Below are 19,812 nucleotides of genomic sequence, written 5' to 3' on the forward strand. Positions count from 1 at the left end.
CTTCCACTTGGTTAAGTTTGAGTAGTCTACTGTTATCATTCACATTTCATTTGCATTTTGCATGGGCCAAACAGATTAATTTCTTGGGGACGTGAAAAGGCTGACCTCCCCTGCCTTTTTTGTTTGTGTGTTTCTGAACACAACAGTTTTACTATTCACTTAATGACAACTGGTAATCATCAAATTAGCAAAGGTTATCTGCAAAAGTTATTACATTATCTGTGCTGTCATTTCTTGTGGTTGATCAAATATCTAGAGTCCCAGACATTTCCTACATAAAATATATCATATTAATCAGACTTGGTTTACCACCAGTCTTTATAAAACCAGACCTAGAGAAAGAACTAGGTCTGGAGACACATGTATGATCTTAATATAGCAAATGTTCCCCTGCTTTAAAAAAATCTTTGAAAAGACTGTTTAAGAGCAGTTTTAGGTTCACAGCAAAATTAAGCAGACAATATGGAGGTGTCCTACCTATACACCTCCTGCCCCTACACATGCACAGCCTACCCCATTATCAACATCCCCCACCAGAGTGGTACTTTTGTTATAATCAATGAATCTACATTGGCACATTATTATACAAAGCCCATAGTTTACATTAGGATTCACTCATTGTGAACATTTTATAGGTTTTGATAATGTAGGATGACATATTATTTACTATTGTGGTACCATACAGATTAGTTTCAGTGCCCTAAAAATTCTCTGTGCTCAGCCTATCCAACCCTCCCTCCCTGCTGGCACTGGTAACCATTAATATTTTTACTGTCTTCATAGTTTTGTCTTTTCCAGAATGTCCTATAATTGGAATAATATAGAATGTAGCCTTTTCCATATTGTTCTCTTTCCCTTAGTAACATCCATTTATGATTTTTCCATGTCTTTTTATGGCTTGACAACTTATTTCTTTTTAGCACTGATTAATATTTCATAGTTTGGGTTTACCATAGTTTGTTTATCCTTTCACCTATTGAAGAACATCTTGGTTGCTTCCAAGTTTTGGCAACTATGAATAAAGTGTCTATAAATGAATGTTAAGTTTACAATCCATTTTGGTAATTACCAAGGAGTACTATTGCTGCGTGGTAAGTTAAGATATGTTTAGTTTTGTAAGAAACTGTCAAACTGTCTTCCAAAGTGGCTGTATTAATTTGCATTCCTACCAGCAGTGAATGAGAACTTCTGTTGCTCCACATCCTTGCCAGCATTTGGTATTGTCAGTGTTTTTGATTTTTGCCATTCTGATAGGTGTAAGTGATATCTTGTTTTATTTCAATTCCTTAATGACATACGATGTTGGGCATCTTTTCATATGCTTATTTGCCATCTCCATATCTTTTTTGGTAAAATGTCTTTTCAGGTTTTTGCCCATGATTTAATTGAGTTGTTTGGTTTTTTAGTTGTTGAATTTTAAAAGTTCTTTGTATATTTTAGGTAATAGTCCCTTATCAGATATCTTTTTTGTGATATTTTCTTCTAGTCTGTGACTTTTTTTTTCATTCTCTTGACCCTTACCTTCTAAGAGTCATTTATGGTGGCACGAATCTCTTCAATTCCTCCACGGATGTTGCATTACTTCTAATTTACTATCTTAGCCAGGAGATGGGGTGCAGTTGCAGGAGCTTCCACTTGGCCCTGTTTACCATAATGGCTTTTACTCCACATGTTAGGGAACCAGTGAAAGGATTCTAACAGCTTCTAAATGTATGCATTTAGGGATGGGGGAAATTACAAGTGAACACTTGAGTCTATTGGATTCACTGTGAATTGATCTTTAGTTAATTCTTTTAAAATAGTAAATGCACACTTAGGAAAAGAGAACCCTTAGAACTTTGAAGGCCAGGTGGATGTAGACCATGAGCTGTCACTCATACCATAAGACCCAAGATGCCATGATGGCTCTGTGGAATGCTTGGGCTTAAGGATTTCAGGTGATAGTTAAGCGTCAGTTTCTCCCTATAACATGGAAATATTAATTACACCTACTTCATGAAGTTGTAATGAGAATTAAATAAAGAAGATAATGCTGGCATTTAGTATGTTCTCAATTCATGCTGGTTACAGTGCTAATGCTAGAGTTAATGCTGCCTATTTTAAAAATATAGTTTTTAGAACTAGCTCTGTGAGGGAGTGCTGAATAATGTAAGGAGAAGAATGAGATACAGAATAAGAAAGAGAAGCTGAAGGGAAAAGAGAGGAAAAAAATGAAAAAAAAGAATAAAGAGAGAAGAAAAAGGAAGGAAGAGAAAGAGATAAAGAAAAAGAAAAAGAAAAAAAGACAAAAATTAAGAAAAAAAGAAGATTTCAACTATCTGTATGCTATGAACAGAGGTACAGACTTGCCAAATGCTGTTGGCTGTCAAAAGTTTCTCTGAGTATACTATAAGACTGGAATGCATTTCAACAACTAAGCTCAAGTAACGCCGAAGGCTCAGGTTTAGAACCATAGTCATGATTATCTTCAATGCCAGTTATCTATTGCTGCCTAGTAAAAATCATTCCACACCAGACTGGCTTACAAAAAATAATGTATTATTAGTTCTCATATTTCTGGGGATCGACTGTGCTCAGCTGGATGGCTCTTGTTTGGGGTCTTTCATACAGTTGCAGTCAGATACCAACTAGAGTCATCTGAAGTCTTAACTGAGCTGTATGTCCACGATGATTCATTCAAATATCTGGTACTGGTGGTGACTGTCGGCTAGCACCTACAAATGATTTCTTCACTGGCCTTGAGCTTCCTCACTTTATAACGGCTTCAAGGAAGTCTGACTTCTCAGTTGGTGGCTTAGAGCTCCAACAGGGATGAGTAACAAAAAATTTGCACCTACCTTTAATTTACTACACCTGTTCTCAAAAGACAAACCATGTAGGAGACAAGCATGATTTCTGGGTCCACACAAACCAGCAGAAACACTGTTAGAGATCATTGCAAGTGTGGAGTTAAAAAGAGAGCAAAAATTATGATCTTTATCCTGAGGAGACTTAACACCTAGTTAACCTGAAAGGAAAATAAGTGTTATTTAGAAAAAAAACCTTACTTTACTTTTGCATTCTAGAGGAGGAACGAGCATTAGTAATGATACCAGATACTCAGAGGCCACTGGATTTTTGTTGTTAAGCTTGATAGGACTTTTGGGATGAGAAAGATAAGACCTTCTTGGACAAGGCCCAATTAGAAGGTTACCCAGAATGGCTAGGTTTCTCTACATTAAGAAGTTAACATTAATTCTGGATTTTGTGGTAGTGACCAAAAGGCATAGGCCTGAGGAGGTACACTCCAAATTTGCTTGGGATCACATAATTATTTATTAGCAAATAAGCAACTTTTAAGTCCCCCCTCAATACAGGATTCAATACATACTGTTTATAAAAATCAAACCCATAGTATTATTATTTTTGCATGAAGAAATCTATACATGTTTGGTATTTTAAGCACTTATAATTTGTTTAAGAGAATTTGGCTTCTTAGAGTAAATGCCAGATATATGATTCAAATTTTACATGGGGGATTGCATTATTTGTTTAGACTTAAAATTTTATGTTTGATTTATGACATTTGCATGATTTCCTTAAACACTTTTGAAGAGTTTATGAAGTCAGAAAATATATTTAAAGGAAAAGTGAATATATTGAACTTATAAAAACAGCTAAGAATATTTTAAGGCATTTAAATCTGTTAATGGGTCAAATATTAATAGAAGGTCTTTAAAAATGTTTGCTTAAATGTGTTAGGCGTATAAGATTTGTGGGGTAAATTTAAAAGAGTAAGGAAGTTTTGATTTTGTAATCATAATGAACTGAATATTAATTTTTATTTTTTTAAAGATTTTATTTATTTACTTGAGAGAGAGAGAGAGTGCACAGATTGAGAGAGAAAGAGAGAGCGCTGAGCAGGGAGCCCGATGCCGGGCTCAATCCCAGGACCCCAGAATCATGACCTGAGCCGAAGTCAGACACTTAACTGACTGAGCCACCCAGGCACCCCTATATTAACTTTTATACCAAAGTAAACCACTGAATAGTATTGTCTGTGCACAAAAGTTACCCTGAAGTACATTAAAAAAGCTCACATTTAAAAGTATTCATCCTTTGAGTTGATAATTCTAGCATATGGGATATCCACTTATCAGTAGGCTGCTTTTCAACTGTTGAATCACAGACCTGTACCTCTGAAACAAATAATACATTATATGTTAAAAAAAAAAAAGAAGAAGAAGAAGATAGCAGGAGGGGAAGAATGAAGGGGGGGAAATCGGAGGGGGAGATGAACCATGAGAGACGATGGACTCTGAAAAACAAACTGAGGGTTCTAGAGGGGAGGGGGGTGGGGGGATGGGTTAGCCTGGTGATGGGTATTAAAGAGGGCACATTCTGCATGGAGCACTGGGTGTTATACGCAAATAATGAATCATGGAACACTACATCAAAAACTAATGATGTAATGTATGGTGATTAACATAACATAATAATAAAAAAAATAGGCTGCTTTTCAGACATTTTGAAATTGTGAAGATATCTGAGTAGGTTCGGTCAAAAGAGCCACATTGGCTTTTAGACATCATCTGATTCTTCTCTCCTGGTCTTTTGATTCTGTGATAATTCCCTGGATGATGATGTCTTTCCCAAGTAACGAGTAATTGTGATGAATATGTCAACTTTTTAAAGTTAGACTTTCTAACGCTCATGGATAAAACATTACACTTCTTGTTTTCTCTCTTCTCAGAAGCAGCTGAACAGACCAAGTTTAAAGTTTATCTGAATGAGGAACAAAGACTGGAAAGCTTTAGGCTGAAGGGATGTGTCCAAAACCTTGGGAACTGGTGAAGAAGGGGGATTACAGTCAAAGTCTGTATGTAACCTTAACTACAGTGTTAACTAAGAAAATCATTATAGCAACACAGGTTGGCGTGTTTATAGCTACTTTTCTTTAACAAAAGATTAGAAAATAAAGGAGAAAGGGAAGTGGATGAGACATTCCTGTGATCACACAGCCTAAAACAGTAGACTTCAAAGCTTCCGAAGCAACCATTCTTGTAATCCAGTGCTTAAGTCTCCCTAAGTACCAACTGGCAAGGTAGATCGGAACGGCTTAAATATTTATTAGGATTCCGGATAGGAAACTTTCAATAGAGGCAATGACCATTGACATACATGGGGGTAAAGATTTTATTTTTCCCATTATTTTTAGTTAAAAAAATCTTTATTTTGAAGAATGAACAACAAATTTTAAGAATACTGATCATTTGTTAGTCTCATGAGTTTTACAAATTTCGTCCACCCACTTATTTACTTATTTTTTCATTTGGCAAATATCCACAGGCCTCACTGTGTGCAGTGTTCTGCTTGGAGTTTCAGGGGCAGAATGAGATTAGTGGCATTAGAAGCCATTAGAAGTGACTGGTATTCAGTTGGCCTGTCCATTCCGAAGTTCCTCTCAGATACAGCCTTGGTTTAAACTGCTTCCTTAGCCCTTCTTAATGAGCACTGGGAAGATTTAGGAGCTTGCTGCTATTGACTTGGTGAGATGTGAGCCTGGACCTATAGAAAGTCTTCTGCTCCTGTTGTGTGGACTAAGCCGTACAATCAGCATGGGTTTCTCTTCCTGGTGGAGTCTGTGACTGCACTGAGATCCTACCTGAGGACTGTTGCTCTGCTTAGCTCTTTCCAGCATCTTTCCCATAGGTCTTATCTCACTTACTTTAGCCCCAGATGATGGATGGGAAGGGATGAAAGAGAGAAGGAAGAAGAGGACAGAAATACTAGAATTATGTTGCTCTTCCAGCCCAACTTCAGACTGGCCCATTGCCTGATGGTTATGCTGTTTCAGCCCACGCCCATCTAGTACCCTCCTGTACCATTGTTTTTCAGGTTCTCTGGTGGCTCTATCCTATCCTATCCTATCCTATCCTATCCTATCCTATCATCTCATCCTATCCTATCCTTCCCTATCCTATCCTTATGGAACTGCCATTTCCATCCTTAGATCTCTCTTTCCAGTGCCACTGAAGTCTGGCTCCTCCTCTCAATAGTGTTCTTGAGAATTTTACCTGTCTGGGATATTATCTCAATAGGCTTTGTAAACTAGTTGTGACCAAAACATTGAAACCATAATACCACCTTACTTTTGAATAGCATTTTGAAATTTACACAGTTCCATTTAAAGTAGTCCTACTTGTTAGGGGCACCTGGGTGGCTCAGTCAGTTAAGCATCTGACTCTTGGTTTCAGCTCAGGTCATGATCTCAGAGTTGTGAGATTGAGCCTTGCATCAGGCTCCACATTCAGCTCCGAGTCTGCTTGAGAGTCTCTCCCTCTGCACCTCCTCCCCAAATAAATAAATAAAATCTTAGAAAGAAAATAAAGTAGTCCTACTTGTTAGATCATAGGGATGATTGTTACCTCTTTCATTAAAATTCACATTTTCATAAAGATAAAACATAGTGGGGAGAATTTGCAGCAACTGAATTTACCCAATAAGGTATAAATTGATATTTATAAATATATAAAAACTGTATTAGCTATGTCATCGCTTGTGTCTTACAAGCCAATGTTGCCAGTATAGAAACTAACACTTGAGAGAAGTGAGCAATTTTTGGAAGCTTCACCAATTCAATAAAAATTCATTATACTAAGAGGCATTTTACAGAAAGTGAAATATAAAAAGCCAAGATACATATGAAAAAGTAGTCAAACATATTAGTAATCAAAGAAATGTAAATCATAACAATGAAATACCACTTTCAAGCTATCAGATTGGCAAAGATATGAAATAATGGTTAATAACAAGAGTGTCTAATGTAAACTGCTAAAATATGGGCTTGGGCACATTTCTGAAGAGCAATTTGGCAACATATTGTTTTAAAAATAGACATATCCTTAACACATCAATTCTACTTCTAGGAATATATTCTAAGAAATAATCAAGTATGTATAAAAAGGGTGTTCATTACATCCTTTAACATCCTATGACATTGTTTATAATATGAAAAAATATAAGCAACAAATGTTCAAAAATAGGAGCTTGATGAAGTAAATGATAATGCAGTCCTCAGAAAGGCTATTGTAGAGCAGTTAATGATATGGATAGATGATATGATGTATTTTAAGTAAAAGAAAAATGTTTCAAAATATTATGTACCATATCATCCCATTTTAATTCTATGTGCATGAGATGTGAATGGACTAAATACCAGAGGGATATGTGCCAAAATATTAATAATGGCTATCACTGAACGGTTTAATTATAGGATATCTAATTCTTCCCTTTAGTTATTTTTATGCTCTAAATCTCCCTATTCCCTTCATAAATAATAAAAAAAAGATTAAAAATCATTATAAATAGAGAAAAAAGTAATTATCCTAATGATTACCTGTGTGATTTAAGGCAACAGGTCTGAAACATTTTGCTCTCAGGACCCCTTGATACACTCCTAAAAATTATTAAGGAATCCAAAGAGCTTTTATTTATGTGAGTTCTATATATTTATATTTATTGTAATAGAAATTAAAACAGAAATTTGGAAAATATATGTGAATTAATTAACTTAAAATAATAATAAATCCCTTGAATGTTAATGTATTTTTATGAAAAAAGTACTATATTTTTCTAAAGTAAAGACATTTAGTGAGCAGATTTACACTGTTCCACATTTTTCAAGTCTCTTTAATATCTGACTTCACAGTAGATGGCTAGATTTTCATATGCTTCCACATTTTATCTACTGTGGTATCACATGCTATGAAACTCCACTGTACATTCATGAAAGGACGAGAGTAAAAAGGCAAATAAAATCAGGCATTTATTGCCGTAATGAAAATAACATTTATGCAAAAATTGTTTGGATCTTGTAGACCTTCTAAGAGGGTTTCGGAACCTTCTGGGATCCCCAGACCACACTTTTAAGAATGACCAGTTTAAAGTATTGCAGCTAGGTGGTATGAAGAAATTAATTGTAATGAAAAGACAGCAACTTCAAACGTTTGTTGCGTGCCAAGAACCATGCTGATGGTTTATGAATACAATCTTATTTAATCCTGACCACAACCATAAGAGCTAATTACCATCATAAGCTTCATGTTACAAGTGAGGAAACTGAGGCAAGAGGAGGCCAAGCAACTTGATTATCGCTTCCAGGGCATTTGTCTCCAGTGCTGGTCCTCTTGACCATTACCTACTGAGAGTGCCTATTATCACCTCACGCCGTCCTGAAGAAAGATGGGCACATGCTGGAGAACTCTGCAATGGCACCTCACGACTGGGCTCTACAGTACCTGGAAGATGTGCTTATTTATCAGAAAAAGCCCAATCTTACATGCCGTGGAATGCAAAAAGGTGAAATTCAGAGGATATTGGAAAACATTCTTTCAGAAAAAGCCCAATCTTACATGCCGTGGAATGCAAAAAGGTGAAATTCAGAGGATATTGGAAAACAAGTTTAGTGCATTGTCACCTTTTAGATCATAGGGTCAGCCTCAGATGGGAGCAGAGATCTCTCTTCCTTTGGCCTCCTTGCTGCCTGCCTTTCCCCCCATGTCTCTCCTGGCTGTGGGGTTCCTGCCCCTGTTCTTTGTATCAGGCCAACCTAGTGGAGCTGTTCACTCTCGGCTATTCATTCTGGAGAGCAGAAGTGAGCTATTAGGTTTTGCAGAGAGGAACACCCACCAAAGAAGCAAACCTCTCTCTTGCTAACGTTGAGCCACTTTCCCAGCGTCACTTCAATGCATTGGTATGCTACCTAAAAGCACAAGCCCAATGAATTCGAAAAGCCAAATTTACTTGAAAGTTAACTAAGTTCAAAAGATAACTTATTTTAATATCTGAAATGATTTCTTTTCATGTGATAGTTTATCTGTCATCTGTACTTCCAAGTGACTACTTTTAGGCCATCTTTTAAAAATGTGCAGTGATTGCTCATTTTTATGACTGTGAATATATGGAGGAGTTGGATACATCTGCAAAACCTTTTGTGGGCATATAAGAAAACATGTGGTCTAGACTTCTACTCTTTTTTTTTAAGATTTTATTTTTAAGTAATCTCTACTTCCCAAGTGGGGCTTGAACTTACAACCCCAAGATCAAGAGTCACACACTCTACCGACTGAGGCAGCCAGGCGCCCCTAGACTTCTACTTCTCCTCCATCTCTGGTTTTAGTCACCTTGAAATAGGCTTCTCTATTAGTCCAAGTTATTCTACTAGTAATTACCTTCTTTGCTCTCCTCTAAAGCCTGAAGACTTAGCTGCCATGTACTTCTATTAGTTTTTTTTTTCTTAGGATATTAACTCTTGGACTTTAGGAAGCATGCTTCTGATCTTTTCTCTCCTTCTCTTCCATACACACACATGTTTCAGAAGGGCGAGGAGAGTGTTTTATTCATTTCTATAACATTTGTGCCTAGTGGTGCCTGGCATGTAGCGATATATTGAATAAAAACATGTTGAATTGACCCTGATAGAAATAATTCTTAAAATTCCTTTCTTGTTTTCTTTCTTTTCTTCCTTCCTTATTTCATCATACAATAAAAACTTACTAAATTCTTCTTACAAGCCAGACACCATGCCAAGCAAGTACCAAGTTATATATTTTATCCTGCCTGATTTCAAGAAACTCACAGTGAGCAAAACTGCAGTTGAAAAGGTAGGTAGTGTTCCTACCTTTTGGGTTTTCAAAGTAATTTGCGGAGATTAGATCAAGATAACATCCTAAGCCAAAATGCCACAAAATGACCAAAACAATGTTGTTGAGTGAGAAATCAGTAACTGTACTGAGAATTAAGAAAGAGGGCTAATAACAGACTAAAAATCTCAAGGAACTCCGAAGTGTTAAAACCAACTATCCAAACAACCGACAAAAAAAGAATTACTTAGGATCGGATCATGGGAGAAATAACCTTCAGAAAGTGTGGCCCAAAACACACACAAAAGAGTGCTTATACCCAGGTGGGAATAATTCTTGGGGAGGCAAAGCTCAGAGTTGGTGGTTACAAGACGGAAGGGTCCCTAGGCACACATGCAGTGTGTAGACGGCGACTCCGCTGTTGCTGCAGGAAGTCCCTCCCCCTTCCCTCTCCCACCTGTGCTGATCACAGGCAGCTGCTGAGCTGGCCCATAGGCGAAAGTGAGAAGGCTCTGGAGCCAGAAGGGCAGTGTATTGCCCCAGGCAGGTGCTCCTCCACCCCCAACAGTGCTGGAAGGCCTCCACACTCAAAAAACAAGATACCAGTTGGCTTCCGCAGTACATCCCATCTTTCTCCCACAATCACTGAGGATGGCTTAGAGAAAACACAGCAGGCAGGTGTACAGGGATTTTCAAGGATCATCCCACATTCCTGGAGTAATAAGACAAACAGAAGAAGAATTTAAAAATAAGTACAATTAATATCTGTGAATGCTGAGAGATTATTATATCAATCAAAAATAAACAAGGAGAGATTTGGGAAATTAAATATTTGTCACAAAAGACTAATATCCTCAATATATTAAGAGTTCTTTTCTTTTAAAAAAACAAAAATACAATAGGAAAATTGGCAAGGATAAGAGGATATAAATGATTCTTAAATATTTGACTATACCCTCTGCCTCACTTATGGCAAGAAAATTGCAAACTAGAAGTGCAATTAGATAATATTTTCGCCTATAAGATTAATAAAGTTTGAATGCTTTGATAACACTTTGATTTGGTGAAAGTGTGAGAAAACAAGCTCCCATATGTTGCTGGTGAGAGTAAAATCAGCATAATCTATATGAAGACCAGTTGGAACAGTTAGGCTGCAAATCAAGTTATAAAATGCCCTGGAGCCAGGAGATGCACTTCTAGAAATCTAGATGTGCATGCACGCAAATGAAATTTCACTTGCGTGTCTACAAAAAAAATAATTGCAAACTTTTTTGGATCGGCACAATATTGGAAACAATCAAAATATCTATCAGGGAAAACTGGTTAAATAAATTATAGTACATCCATACAAGGGAGACTCATGCCTTAAAAAGACTGTACAATTCTACATTTGAGAGTTTATCCTACGAATATTCTTGCATATAGGTGATGTACTTGCACAGAGATACTTGCAAAGTGAACAAAACAATTTATGAAAAAGGCTTTTTATTGAAACATTTCTTGTAATTGCAAAAAGCGAGAAATAAACCAAATGTCCATTAATAGCAGATTGATTAAATAAAATATGGTACATTCAAATGAAGAAGTACCTTTCCATTGTCAAAATAAATAGAGAAACTCTATGGGTAAGATGCTGAAAGTTCTCTTCAGATACACTGTTAAGTGAAAAGGCAAGTGTATATTATGCTATTTTTGTGAATAAGGAGGAGGAAAATATACACATTTGTGTTGTACTCGTGCAGAAAAACTCTGGAACATTGCAAGAAAATAAAAATAGTGGTTTTCTGGTTTGGTGCTTGAAACTGGGCAATGGGGGAATAAGAGCTAGAGAGTTTTCACTATATGTCTTAATTTTAAAAAACTGAGCAATATGAATGTATTATCTCTTCAAAAAATTTTAAAGAAAAGCCCAAAAATCAAGCAAGAAAAAGAAATGGCTCCATATGTATTTACATTGAGATGTCCAAAACATATTGCTAAGTAAAAACAAAAGCAAAATAAACAAGCACAAAAGCATAACAGTGTATGGAGTGTGATACTGTTGTGCTTAAAAAAAAGAAAAAAAAGCCTGATTCCAAGGCTGCATATGCACACACTATTTCCGAGAGGATACACAAAAATGAGTACCAGGAGGAAGAGCCAAAAGAGAACTGGCATGGTGGAATAGCTAGGGGATAGAGATGTCAGAAAGACTTTTATTTGACTATATCACTCTTAGAACTTTTTGAATTTTTTTCCTATATGTGTGTATTACCGATTCGAAGAATGAAGTGGTTTTCAAATGACATTACAATAAAAAAATCAACAGATGAGGTGAATAGCATCATTAATGTTTGCTAAGGGATTTCATTTATTTTATTTATTTAGTATGTATGTGTTGGAAATATAAGGGTAAAAACTGAAAAAATTGAAATAGAATGCATAACCTTCAAACCATATAAGAATCTCAATAAAATAAATCTTGCTACTCCCAAGTTAATACAATAATTTTACTCCACCTTTAATCAATAGAACAAAAGGAGACCATGAAGAAAAAAATGCAATCCACAAAAAGCAAACAGAAAATTTAAATTATGATGGCAAGAAGAAGTTCAAGTATATAAGTAATCACAATAAATTTCTAGTAGTAGTAAATTTTTAGTAGTATTTCTACAACTAAAGGACTCTCAGCTTGGGTTGAGAGTTGGAGCCCTGCCTTGGAGCCTGCTTCTCCCTCCCCCCACCCTCGTGCTCTCTCTCTCTCTCGAATTATTTCTCTCTCTCTAATAAATAAATAAAATCTAAAAAAATAAGAGATATCCAAAATTAATTAGATAAATTAGATAAATTAATTAAATTAAAACCAAGGACAAGACATACATGCCAGGTTAATGCTAACTAACCATAAGAGACTCTTTTTTTTTTTTTTTAAATCTTATTTATTTATTCATGAGAGAGAAAGAGGCAGAGGGAGAAGCAGGCTCCCCAAGGAGCAGGGAGCCCGATGCGGGACTCGATCCCAGGACCCCGGGATCATGACCTGAGCCAAAGGCAGCCGCTTAACCATCTGAGCCACCCAGGCGCTCCAGGAGACTCTTTATCACAGAAAACAAACTGAGGGTTGCTGGAGGAGATGGGGGTGGGGGAATGGGGTAACTGGGTCATGCGCATTAAGGAGGGCACGTGATGTAATGAGCACTGGGAGTTATATACAACTGATGAATCACTGAACTCTGCCTCTAAAACTTATAATACACTCTATGTTAATTAATTGAATTTAAATAAATAAAAAAAGAAAAAAGAGGTATCTAAATAATTTAGATAAATTAATTGGATAAATTAATTAGATAAAATCAAAGACAAGTCATACATATCAGCTTAATGCTAAGATAAAATTTAAGTATTGTTAAAGCACCATAAGACAAAATCGTCCCAGAAAAAAAAAGTGTGAAAAGGGACAAAGGCTAGTTTATATTGAGAAAAGGAAAAATCCACAATAATATATAACAGTCATGAACATTATGTATCTAACAACATTAAAGTGTATAAATCAAAAACAGTTAAAAGTACAAAGGAAAAACAATCAGTCTGCAATCACCGTGGGAGACAGCTCCTTAGAAAGAACAATTAGACAAAAACAAGAAAGGATCTAGAGTTTTAAATAACACTATTAGCATGTTTAATACTTAACTTTGTATCCAAAAAACAATGAATACACTGTCTTGTCAAACACATATAGTACAGAAAATTAACCATGTATTATTGGCCTATAAAGAAAATCTCAACTAATTGCAGAAAGCAGAAATCATACGAACCATATTCTCTGAGCACAAAACAATAAAATGAGAAACTATTAAGAATAGAAAAAAAAAGCACCTATCCATTTAGAACATATAAACAATTCTGCAAAGTCAATTAAAAGAAAACAGCAAAAACCTGACGTTTCCCTGGGATTGCAGGGCTGACTTCATTGTACCGGTACATTGTGAAGCCAAGGGAGGTTGGAAGCTTGTTTGAGACTGCTGTGGTTGCAGGGAGTAGTGCCAAACATAAACCTTCCTTGGGGTTGTACATGTTGATTCCAGTAAGGTTAATTTGTGGGAAATATTAGAGAATAGGACACTGAGAATTTTGTCCTATCTGGAAAAGTTGCAGCCAAATGCATGTTAAAATTAAATTGTTGAAATAATGATATGGTTTTAAAAAAGGTGATAGAGCTATACATGGGTCTATATTTACATTTGGAGGAATAAAACATTACAACGTTAACCTTATTCTTATATATTGCCCTTCCCAAAGTTAGGGAGAAGCACATACCCATCTTAGGAAATCATTGGAATGAAAGAAAAATCTCCAGGTAGATAATGGCATCTTCCTATAATAGATGGCACTGCCAGTTAATCTGGAATATTCTCCTGAAACTCTAGAACAGGGATTCAGTAAAACAGTTCAACATTGCTTAATGAGAAAGGCCTAGATCAATGACAGACCCCGACGTCTGAACACAAAGTCTACCAGAGGCTAGCACATCTTTTGGAATGTTAGATCTGGAGGGGCCCTTATAGAAAAAATTGTTCAATTTCATCAGTGTCATCACCAATTTTATAGTGAGACACCAGAATTGGGGTTTTCTTTTTCCCAGACAGGATTTCTTCTATACTTCCCATTCCTGCTTAATGTGTCTTTCAATTTTTTTCATTCTGAATCATAACAGCTTAATGAATCAAACATCCCTTAACTAAAATACTCTGAGAAGTTTTACTGATTAGTGGTTTACACCTTTAAAAGTAAATCAGAAAATGAAATGTGACTGTCTCTCAGACAATGTGTACTTTGTAAACCCTGGAAATCAGGAAGGTTGTATAATTGGCACCTTTCCCGAGTTTAACCAGTCAGGGCCAATTAAGGGGATTCACCAGTGTTAATTTTTCAAGCAGTAAAGAACCTCAAGACATGAAAATGCATATGGTAAGCTAGAGCAAAGAAAGCAGCTTTTTGCTCAGTCTGATACTGCTCCAGGCCTGGGACATGACACTTGTGATCTCCCTTTCTTATCTGATTACAAAGGATGATAAAAAAGACAGGAACGTCTTTTAACTGCAGGGGACATTTCAACTCTTCAAGGGAGGAACCAATAACATAGTAGTTGTGAATGGACACATACAAGGGTTTTTTTTGTTTGTTTATTTGTTTGGTTTTTTTTTTGGTTGTTGTTTTGTTTTATTTTGTTTTGTTTCTTTCACTGTTTTCTCCCTGAGGCAACCCTGCCCCATCAGAGATGCGCATAGAACAAGGTGGTTTTTTTTTTTTTTTTAGCAGAAGGTGAATTTTAACCATATATATGTTTTAGTCTTGCAATGATATTAATTATAAAAATGTAGTTCATTAAGTAAGATCTACCTCCAGTATTAATTTTAATGCATTCGCTTTCCCTCTGAAACCTTCTAACCACATCCTCTGTGGGACAGCACAGCATATTAGAAAAGAATTATTGAACATTTTTCTTTACATTTAAAAAAAATCCCTAGGGACTTAAAAAAAAAAAACCTAATGGGAAAGTTGGATTCTGCTAGGTTTTTTAGGGTTGTTTTTTAACTTTCGAAAAAGAGATTGTTCTGTACAAATTGCTCCACAATGAAAATTGCTAGACAACTAGGGTTCCCGTTTTGTTTTTTTTTTAATATCACAAGTCAAATGGACTTATAGGTACTTTGAATATAATACAGGGACTTTTTTTCTTTCTTTTTTTTTTTTTTTTTTTTTTTACAATATCAAACTGTAAATACTTATTGCCTTCTAGATACAATTAAAAATATTGTATCTTTAGTTTTCTCTCTTCTAAAAAGAAGCAGCCTGATAGTTATATAGTTCTATTTTATGTCTCTCTTTCAAATAGAGCTGGCCTAAATCAATTTCTACAAAAGTAGGGCCACAAGAAAAAGTGATATCTTTAAACAGGTGGCATTTTTAGAGTAAAAAATGCACACGATTTAGAGATAAAAGACTTGGCATTAAATTCTGGCTTGTCCACTATGTATGTAATTTAGAGCACATTACTTACATCAGTTCTTTGATATAAATTGAGGGCAATAATACTTAATTCATTATGTTGTTGTAGGGATTAAAGAAATCGACTGGACTATGATTTTCTTGAAATTTGAGATTTACATTTTATTCACATTTTTCGTTTGATTTTTATTAATCATGTCCCTTGGCCCACTCTTCTAAGTGGTGACTAGATTGTCAGGGACTAAAATGTTAATTTTAATGTGTTTACTTTTCCTTCGAAACCTTCCAATCATATTCTCTGTGATTTTATCACTGACGATTTTCCTTTTAGACATATGGAGATCATATAAATATATGGCTTAATATTAAGTTAGTGACCCTTGCTAGTGAAGATGTTCTAAACCTGCATCTACTTTTTGCAATTACTTCTTTGATGTCACCTTCTATCACTCTGCTCTGTGCTCACTCTGCTCCAGCCAGACAGGCCTCCTTAGTGTGCCTTTGGGCCTTTGCACCTGCTGACTCAAACACTGTTTCCTAGATCCCCATGCATCTCGCCCCTTCAATACCTTCTCTTTTCAGCTCAGGTCTCAGCAAGATCGCTGTTCCCCGCTTTATAAAGTAGCATCCTCAGTCCTTGTCATCCATGCCCCCTTCCAAGCCCTATCTTATTTACCTTATTCACTTTTTCCCATGGTGCTATGACCAATTGGAAAAACCCATCCATCCATCCATCCATCCATCCATTCATTCATTCATCCATTGCTAATCGTCTGTCTTCCTTCATTAGAATAAAGCTTTGTTGGGCCTGTGGTTTTGTTTTGTTCTTGCACTTGATTCTCAATAAATATTTGCTGAATGATTAAATGATTTAATAAACGAATTAGTGCACACAGAGAGGATTCAGAAACCCTTCCTCCTTTACTCCAGACCAAGATAGGACTCATTACCATAATTCCAGGCCAGAGTGTAAATATCTTCATTCAAATGTTCAGTGTCTCTTCCTATTATTTGTTTCAACATCTGTCTTTTCTATTGTATTATAGAGTCCTCAGGAGTTGATGATCCTGTTGTATTTCTGTCTGTGTCTTTTCCTTTCATTCTCCACTCATTCTCTTAGTGCTGGCTAGCACACAGTAGGCTTTTCCACTTTAATTAAACAGGACAAACTGATACAACCCAGCATAGCTTTTGGAGTTGTCTAGCCTAATCAAGGAATGTCACAGGACTGTGATGTTAAATTTGATATGGTTATACTATATATACTATACATTTTTTCAAGGATTAAAAAGAAATCAGTTGCGGGTGTTTCTGTTCTTGCTCATAGAGATATCTCAATAAGGCTCCATTTCCCAATGCTGCTGCTCAGCCCCAGCCACTGTAAAGATAGAGCTTCCAAGACTCCTGCAGAAGAAAAGCTTCTGAATGTCAGCACTAAAAAGTTGGTGGGATCTGTGTTTAGCTTTCTTTAAAAAGCAATTCTGAGAGGAAAAAATTTTTTGATTAGCCATTATGAGCCACCCTTTCTCAAGTGAGATTCTGTGAAGAAGTGTTTAAATGTTAGCTTCATTTTTGTAAACGTATGCACACTAGCTCTTTCATAGAACCAGAATGATTTTCCTGGATCAAAGATTTGCTTGAAAAATCACTCTTTCATTAATGGTGAAGTGTCTATTTTGTTACAGTGAAATTCTAAGAATTCACTGTAGAAATTAATAGATACATTAAAAAAAATCGAATGCATTGTGCTTCCTATATAAAGATGATGCTTTGGACCTGGCATCAATGTCTTTGGCACTTTGAGCTATTTTCTCAACCATGGGGATTAGAGCCTCATGTGAAAGATGACTGTCTGGGGCTGGGGTACGGGCTCTGGTCTTCCTGAAGTGTAGATAAGTTTGAATTTAATTGCTGGAGGCATGCCTGAGAGACATTCAGGACAACTGCTCCTTGTCGGTGTGGAACAGATTAGAAATCAACTTGTCTGTGTTTTACTCCCAACTCTTGCCACTTTCTAGTTATGCTTGACATTTATTCTTTCTGGATCTCATCCCTACAGAAAAAGTATTTTTTTTTTATTTTTTTTATTTTTAAATTTTTTTTTTTTTTTTTTTTTAAGATTTTATTTATTTGCGAGAGAGAGAATGAGAGACAGAGAGCATGAGAGGGAGGAGGGTCAGAGGGAGAAGCAGACTCCCTGCCGAGCAGGGAGCCCGATGTGGGACTCGATCCCGGGACTCCAGGATCATGACCTGAGCCGAAGGCAGTCGCTTAACCAACTGAGCCACCCAGGCGCCCCCAGAAAAAGTATTTTTAAAAGTCCAGGATCTGAAACCTTTCAACAGTCTTCATGCTTTGGGGTTTTGGACTCTCTGGTCCACTCTATAATCTATACCTATAAGTCTCCAACTTCCAATATGCCTTACCTAGAAGATTAAATGGTGGTTTTGTCATGATGAAAGTAATACCTTAAGAGTGTGCATAGGGGGTCCCACAATTTTATAGGTCAGTTTACTGAAAGTGCCTATGTGCTTGACTTGTTTGCTTTTACTCTAAAGAAAGGCTAGATAATAACTTGCTGGATCAAGCAGCAAACAGCGACTGTAACAGGATCCTCTTCCTGTTGACAGAAGGTCAACGCAGCTGTTCTCGGTGTACTGACTGACATTTCTGTTCCGAGGAATAATTAGGTATCTTTATACCTTTGCTTGTTTCATCAGGAACATCCATTATTGACTGAGGCAGCAGAGGTGGAGGCCACACCAGAAGGATGGGACATGCTTCCAGTGACATTATCTGGTGTATCGACAATTTTGCTATCTGTTCCTCATCATTTGCAACAATTCTTGTGTGTGTGTGCGTGTTTTAAAGGGGAATGAGAAGTGAAGGACCACATTATTTCTTCAGAGTCTTGGATTTTTATTTTCTTTTAATGAGTCAAGGGAACTTAGACTTGAGCCTGGAGGCCATTTTAGATGGCCTCTATACAAAGTCTTTAAGTGACTTCAATTTTTCAGAAAGGCAAAATGCAGTTTGGAGTCTACTTCATGCCTTAAATCAATTGGTTCAATTTATCTCCCTGCCCGAGCACACCAATATCCATATGGTTATTTTGGTAAACTTACTCTTATAGTAGTGCCTAGTGAAACTGATACCCTGATATCTCATCAGTAAATCTCTAAGGTGGAGATAAGGAACTTTAATGATTCACTAAACATGTCAGGTACCAGACGAATCCAGGAATGTGATACCTAACTGCACTCTGTCACCCAGGACAGACACCTGGTCATCATCCTTGACACTTTCCTCTCCTTTACTCCCCACGACCAAATAATCCCCAAGTCCTGTTGACTTGGACTCACTCACTGTTATCATCTGGGTCTTAACCCCTAATCTCCTAGTCTCAATGCACGCGCTATTAATCTTCCAAACCAAATTAAAAATTAAACTTCTGAAGTGCAAAACTGTTTCTGTCACTGCACTATTTCAAGTCACTAAGTCAATTGTTACTGCTTTCAGAGAATATGCCTGGCACAGAATAGGTACTCAATACATGCTCATTAAGTGAAGGAAAGAATGAATCCATTAAGCCAGGATCCTTAGCATGACCAGTAAAACCACCACTTCTATGCTATGCATTCCACCAATGGTATGTAAGGGAGTATTTAAGTAGTTCACTGACAAATATATTTACTTCAGTGGTTATATATTTATTTTTTATGAGTTAGGTTACTAATTTTCCACATACAGATATGATATAAAATGTACTTTTGGCATAAATATCTTAGGTTGTAAGAGTGAGTTCATTTAAAGAAGGAATATCAGTTATGGGCAGTGTAAACGAAACAGGGCTAAGACCAACATTAAGCTAGCACAACAATCATCATTGTAGTAACTTGCCTCCATATTTGTTTCTCCTATTGGACCATGAACTCATCTAGAGCAGTGATAGCCCTTTTACAGTGCTGGCCACATGGAAAAATAAACTATTATTTGAGTGAACGAAGTTAGGCAAATTCAGTTTGGGTAGTGCCAGGACAAGGGCCTGGGTTAATGAATGGTAATTGCTAGGATGATGTTGAGACAGAACGACAGTGTTAATAAAGATAGCATCTTTAATATTCCACCTTTGTAATGTTTCAGTGACTATTTAGGCATGAGTTTTGGAGGGAAAAAGTTTCAAAACACATTTTCTAGGCAG

At 36.4% G+C, this 19,812-nt stretch overlaps 1 pseudogene; it reads right to left on the minus strand.

The window, feature by feature from the left end:
- Positions 1 to 303: 303 nt before the first annotated feature.
- On the minus strand, positions 304 to 444 carry LOC118537673 (small nucleolar RNA SNORA72; annotated as a pseudogene).
- Between the last annotated feature and the right edge of the window lie 19,368 nt (positions 445 to 19,812).

The sequence above is a fragment of the Halichoerus grypus genome, chromosome 1, assembly GCF_964656455.1.
Source record: "Halichoerus grypus chromosome 1, mHalGry1.hap1.1, whole genome shotgun sequence".
Lineage (NCBI taxonomy): Eukaryota > Metazoa > Chordata > Mammalia > Carnivora > Phocidae > Halichoerus > Halichoerus grypus.